The following is a 7137-nucleotide window of genomic DNA, read 5'->3' as shown; positions in this document are numbered from 1 at the left end:
AGCTGTTAGGGTAATCATTATTTTTTGGAATAAGAATATGGTTTTCATTAATTATTTATTCTCTGCGCACACCATACTAGTTTATAAATATGCAATGTTTATGTACGTGGTGGCTGGATATCTTATAATTTACCAACCGAGTCAGTTCAATTTACGTTCAACTTTTTGTTTAGTTCAAATCGCCCATGAAACTTATGAAAATTAACAATTCGTTGTGGGAAATTGATAGGACTAGTAGTTTTTATTTAATACTATCCGCCTAAATGCACGTAATAAATGTAAAATAATGGATAACATAATTTCGTCCAAGTCCGACAAATATTGGGTAGATGTGTAGAGTAGATGAGCAGATGGATTAGTAGAAAACCAAAGAATACGAGTATTTTGTTAATTTGTTTTTTGTTTAATCATTCAACCTTAAATGGAAGGCGAATGGACATAATGAGTTATAATTAAAAATATATAAAGTCCAGGACATAATTCTGCATATTTAAATGGTTGCGGGCCATTGGCCCAGCTTAATCCAAGCCTCGGGCTTAAACTAGAAATTGGGCTTTCGGTAAAATTACAGACGCTGCAGAATTTGGTTGTACTTGGTTGCTTTTCTTATTAGTAGAAAAATAAGTGGGAAAAGAAAGTCAGCCATTCCAAAAAACCAAAAGAAAAGATGCGTGGATGCCCTCACGCAGGATCGAACTACGGACCTTCAGTTTACAAGACTGACGCTCTACCACTGAGCTATAAGGGCTTCATGAGTATCATCATATCTTTGCTCATAAAATATAGTAGGCGGAACACATTGGTAATGCCGTTATGTAATGATACTAATTATTTATACATCTGAAACCAATCTGCGTATATATATTTACGAGATCTAGATTTAAGTAGATGATTTGGTTGTTGCGGACAAAATTAACCGAAATATGATACATAAATAAATAAACAGACTAGGCTGATCACTAGTGATTATAATTAAGAAATAACCTTGGATTGCCTACAACAAATAGGCTTTGAAGTACATGCTTGTCGCCGCATAAAATACTCGTTAAATTTATTTAAAGGCATTTGGTTGTAAGAAACGGTATGCTTCCTCAACTAGTGTCCCACTACATATTTATTTCACTATTTTATTATTTTATAAAAAGAGTTGTTATGGAGTGGAGTATAATTTAAATGGGATTAGTTTAAGTAATTTTAGAATTAAAACAAGAAATTAACCAATTGGAATTATTACTTTGATTTTGCATCATAGACTACATGCGATGTTTGGACTTAATCGCATTTTCAATTCTCAATCAAAATTTTAAAATAATACTACTACTAATGAAAAATGAGTGAACAATTTCTGGATGTACAAACATTGCAAATTGGCTTTTGGAATTTATTCTGATTCGCATTGTACCAAAGCATTAACAATAAAATAAATAAATAAGTAAACATTAATTAACTTTTGAAAAATAAGTCTCGAAATGATTTGGGCCGACTGGACTTAAGTTAAGCTCACAAACTCACTTGCTTTTTTCTGTCACACTCCGACCCTTCCGATGAAGTATAGATTTATAATAAGCAAAATATAAATTAAAATAGAGAAATTACATATTAATTATTTCACCATCCAAAATACTATAATTACAAAATCCATCATTACAAGACTTATTTACAAATACTCTAAATTCGTACATATAAATGACATCAAATATCATAAACATTTCAGATCTATATGCATATGTCTCCTTGTTCAAGTTATAATTTTATGATAAATCAGGCCCGGGGTTTCCATTGTATACAACCCAATGATCCCTTTTGATTATTTGACATTTTCATGAAAGTCTCACTTTGATTTGACAGTTTGAAATAACATTCTAGTCATTTGACTCAGGATGTTTATAGCTTGTAAATCCTTGATATATGACGTGTTAGAAATATTGGGATGAAATTCCCAAGTCATATACAGACGGTACTCTAACTATTACAATCGAAAGGAAAATGATACAATAAGTGGAATGAATTACAACGAAAATAATAAAACAAACCAAACTATAAGTCGAGTCGAGGAAACACTCTTTTCGCAAGATAAATTACGCCCCGGCTAGTGCTTGCGGAATGTCGTATTGTCCTCAAAGATAAAACGACTTCCTCCTAATGTGTAGAAGCACCTCAAACCCGCTAGACACCAACGAACTTGATGGAGTTCCGAAATTCAAGCTAGACAATGCTCATATAATGCATACTAGATGTAGAGAGCTAGAGAAGAATGTTTTTCGTTGTGTTGTTGGTGATTTTCATTCCTCTCCAAATCCATCCTTTTATAGGCACAAAAGGTGTACATGAAAGATCATGGCATTAAGACACCATAACCTATAACATTAAATTGGTGGTTACAAAAGATGAAAAGCCAAAATGCTCCCATTATCCCACACGTTTTCAACATGATGTGTATTGCTTGTAACTTGTATTATGATTACAACTTGTATCGCAGCTAGGCATGCACGCGGTTCAAAAGTTCATTAAACCTGAACCGACCTGCCAAGGTTCTAGGCGGTTCTGGTTCAAAAAACCAGCGGTTCATAGGGTGGTTCAAAACAGCCAATTTTTGGCAAAAACCATCGGTTCTAGGCCGGTTCGGTGGTTCAATTTTTTTTCTCGTTTTAGTGTTTATTTCAACGAGACTGCAAGTCAAAACTTATAAGTTACAATTTAGACTTAATGTTGGACTTGAGTTGAAAGATAGTGTATGATTCTCTTTTATAACTACATGTTCTTGGATGTGTTGCTCTTTCTTTCAATGTGGGATAAATGTCATTATTTATAACTACATTATAGATTTCCATCATCTTTATTTATATTATATATCTTGACTATCTTCTATTACTATAATTTAACAACAAATATTAGTATTACATAAAGTATTATTCTTTAATTCTTTATCATTATTGATTCATTTGTGTAGAAGTTTATGTATATGTTAACTAATAAATACCATTATACACATTTAGAGAATAATTATTACAAATTGTATTAATCTAGCGATAACTATTATATAATTATTTAGCTATATACAAATCATATTACTCAATAATTATTTAGTCTTCAAGAAGCTCTTCTCCCGACGTAGTTATCAAACCATCCGTTCTGCGCCTCTGATATCTCACGGCTACGACGACAAGGGAATCCCAACTTTTGTGAATTGGCGGAAGAAAGGTGTCGTCAACCTAGTAAAATATCAGGAGGGTTACAGTATCATACATTCAATTTCTTATGGATTATATTCTTTACCATTAATGTTATGTTTTATTCTTAATTTTGTTCTATATTGAATGTCAAACATGGTTGTGAAACTTCATGTTGGGCCTTCGCAATAGTTAGTGCTGTTGAATCAGATTATGATAGGTTGTCTCTTGAACATGTCCGTTTAGGAGCTTCTGGATTGCAACAGACTCCCAAGTTGCGCGTATGATGGAGGAGGAACAATGTATCATGCCTTGGTGTATATTACCAAGAGCGGAATTCACACAGAGGAGGATAATCCGTATCGGGTGTGTTCCGGGAATTGCATGATAAACAAGGTAAATTTGGTTTGAACTCTTTTTTCTTTCCTTCTCTTTTCTAATATATATATGTATATGTATTTTGATTTTGTAAAAAGCTAAAAGGACGCAAAGTTGTTAAAATTGGTGGCTTTCAAGGGCTACCCCTCACTAACGGATGCATCGATGAGATAGAGCTACAACGGGCTGTTGCGAAACAACCTATTTGTTGCATTCCGTCTGCAACATACTTGGAACACTATTAGGTTAGTGCTCAAAGTGTTTTCTTTTTCAATTATCTTTTTCAGTCTAATAATCTTTTATTCTAATATCTTTCACCTAATATCTTTCACTCACTTTGTATGATGGTTTATTCTATTGCCCTCAGTCAAGTGATGTAACATTCCAAAAATGGGCTTAAACGGAATTTTCTATTTCGATTAGAAAATTTGTGAATTAGAAATTTTTGACAAATAATTTGATCGAAGTTGATAATAGTTATAGTTATATATATCTTAAACTATTTTATAGGCAATAAGTGATTGAATGGAGATATGAATTAAGATGATGAGAATGTACTAGGGTTAGGTCAATACGGTATATTGTACCGAAAATATTGATAAGAAAAAATTTCATATCGTTACCGTATCAAAAGTTTTGGTATACCGAAATTTCGGTATGGATAATATCTATACCGTTATTGTATCAAAATTTCGGTATATCGTACCGAAAAATTTCGTTGTACCATTAATTTCGAACTGAACACCGTTAATTTTGGTTTTCGGTTAACCGATAACCGACCAATTTCAGTTCGGTTCTCGGTTAACCGAATAACCGTTTACCCACCCCTATAAATATGGTGTTATCTTGTGAAATTAGTTATATGATAGAATAATATGCCTATGTGAAGTCTCTTGGTATATGGGTTATATCATAAAATAAGCAAGAAATTGATTTTTTTTTAATTACAGAATTATGGCATTCTCTATTCGGTTTGTCATCAGCCGAGTAAGGGTGTTACAAGTGAACTGAATCATATGGTATTAATTGTGGGGTACGATACGTCTGAAGATGAATATGACTATTGGATCGTAAAGAATTCGTGGGGTCTGAAGATGGATATGACTATTGAATCGTATAGAACTCGTGGGGAACGAACTGGGGAATCGATGGATATACACATATAATACGGAATTCAGGGATCCCCAAAGGTGTATGTTTGATGAACTTGGAAGCATGCTACCATGTCTTATATTAACCCAATTCCTTCTTTGTCAAATGTCTCCCACCAATTCTCTACTACTTTGTTATATGATATGAGTCTCTAATTAATTCTCTACTACTTTGTTATAATGTGATAGACCATTGGTTTGAATCTTATACGTTGGTGTTTTTAATACTATGATATAAACGCAGTGCAAGAGAGAGTTTAAAAATAATATCAATTGGAAGATTGGATTCACTTACAGATTTGAAATATGATGATATGATTTGTTTTAAATATCTATATGTCAGGATTGGAACTTGTTCTAGGATTTAAAATAGGGATAACTTAGTAAGTAGTAATCTCTCCGTCCCAACTAAGTTGAGTCGTATTCCTTTTTGGAATGTCCCAACTAAGTTGAGTCATTTTCTTTTTTGACTAAAAACAAAACACCCAATCACTTTTACTTTATTTCATCACCTACTTAATTCTCTCTTTATTTTTTCCATTTTATTAATCTCTCCTACTTTTTAACACAATTTCTTAATCTCCATGCCCAAAAATTTTGACTCATCTTAGTTGGGACGGGGGGAGTAGTAAATAATAAAATTAGTCCAGCCCAAATAAAAGTTTAGGGCATTATGATTATACAATTTACTCCTTCTGTCTCCTAAATTTTGTCACAATTTGACCGAGCACGGATTTTAAGAAATGTAATGGACAGTGGGTTGAAAAGGTTGGTAGGATGTGGGTCCTACTTTTAAGGTATTAGTTTTATAATAAAATGTGAGTGAGAATAAGTTAGTGGAATGTGGGGTTTACTACTTAAAAATGGTAAAAAATGAAATGTGACAAATTTTGTGGGACAGACGAAAATGAAAAAATGTGACAAAGTTTCAGGGACGAATGGAGTATTTATGTACTTTAATAAATCTCTATTCAATTGAAAATATGTTGAAATAAAACCTAAGGAGCATAATCAAATAATTCACAATTTTTCTTATAAACCTAACTCACACTTTATTTTAATCATTTTACATGAACGAACACCGATACATTTTTCTCTTGTGGCTATAGATCGATCATGTTTTGAGAATGCTTGATGGACACTAGCTTTAAAACCCATCATGAATGGTAGGCATTTCGTCGACATGTTGCTTGCGGGAAGAAGATGGGCAGGAATTCCCAGCCTTGTACTTGGGAGGTGTTAAAGACCTAAATCCCTAACGATCCGATAAAATAGAAAATAACAAATACAGATAAATCCGGCGCCCGTGAGGGTCGGCGGAGATAAGGATCTGGGCGGCTGTGCACGGGTTCCAACCCGTCGGACAACGACTACAGATCAGATATACGTTTCGGCTGTGCGCGGAGGGATTCCGTCGGGCAGCAGGTAGCGTAGGGAATTATGGATTCAAAGCATAACGCGAGGCATTTGGCCAAAATAATATATTCATTGATTCATTGTTGGATGATTAAATATGATTACAAACTCTCCTATTTATAATACTAGAATACTACCCTAACTTATTGAATAAGAAAACTAAGATATGGAAAAGATATGATGAAACAAAAGATAACTAATTAATTGTGATTTCCCTAAGATATGGATCGTATCAACTCCCTCACGGTTAAAATCTGCCTTGTCCTCAAGGTGGTAACCACGAAGCAACGACGATAGTTGAAAGCAAAAGCTTTGGCGAGGCGTCTCCTCCTGGATCAAACACATACCGAATAGTTGAATGTATCACCTCCATAAAAATTCAACCAAGGAGACCTAATGTGGCCGGCAAAATTCTGTGCAAAAAAGAAAAGCTTGTTCACACCTCCAAGAATGCTCAAACGTGGCGTGTCATTGCGCGGAGGGATCAACCTTGCATCGGTGTCGAGCGATGTTGATCGATGAGTCATACTTGGAACATCACCGACATTCAAACTCATATAAACACAAGCAATTACGGGCAAACCGGTGTAAGCACCATCTTCTTTCTTGCCCCAACAATTTCCAACAACATTTTTGGATGACACTTGAACGTCATTAAATGAGGCGACGACTATCTTCATTTCATCCTTGGAATCAGTGGCGGACGCAGAAAAAATTATTGGCAGGGGTTATACTGTATACTCCCCGTTCCAAGAAAAATGACCCTTTCTTTGGACGGTATGAGATTTTATATGGTTTCATTTTTATTTTATATGTTAGATGGATAGAATAAAAGTATGAGAGAGGGAATAAAGTAGCAGATACATAAATTTTTATTTTTAGTAATAGGTTATCTTTGGTGGGACAAACTAAAAAGTAAAATGGGTCATCTTCGATAGAACGAAATGAGTATAATTTTAGATAATCCGGAGATAATTTTAAGTCTGATTTCCTGTTATCTAAAACCAAATAAAATGTGTTTT

General features: G+C 34.0%; 1 non-coding gene across 1 annotated transcript; it reads right to left on the bottom strand.

Moving 5' to 3' along the window:
* Positions 1-676: 676 nt before the first annotated feature.
* TRNAT-UGU lies at positions 677-748 on the bottom strand. Its single transcript has one exon. It is a non-coding gene; the product is annotated as a tRNA-Thr (tRNA).
* Between the last annotated feature and the right edge of the window lie 6389 nt (positions 749-7137).

The sequence above is a fragment of the Salvia hispanica genome, chromosome 2 (assembly GCF_023119035.1).
Source record: "Salvia hispanica cultivar TCC Black 2014 chromosome 2, UniMelb_Shisp_WGS_1.0, whole genome shotgun sequence".
Taxonomy (NCBI): Eukaryota; Viridiplantae; Streptophyta; class Magnoliopsida; order Lamiales; family Lamiaceae; genus Salvia; species Salvia hispanica.
Note: the sequence above shows the minus strand (reverse complement) of the source record. Positions and strands in the feature narration are given on the sequence as shown.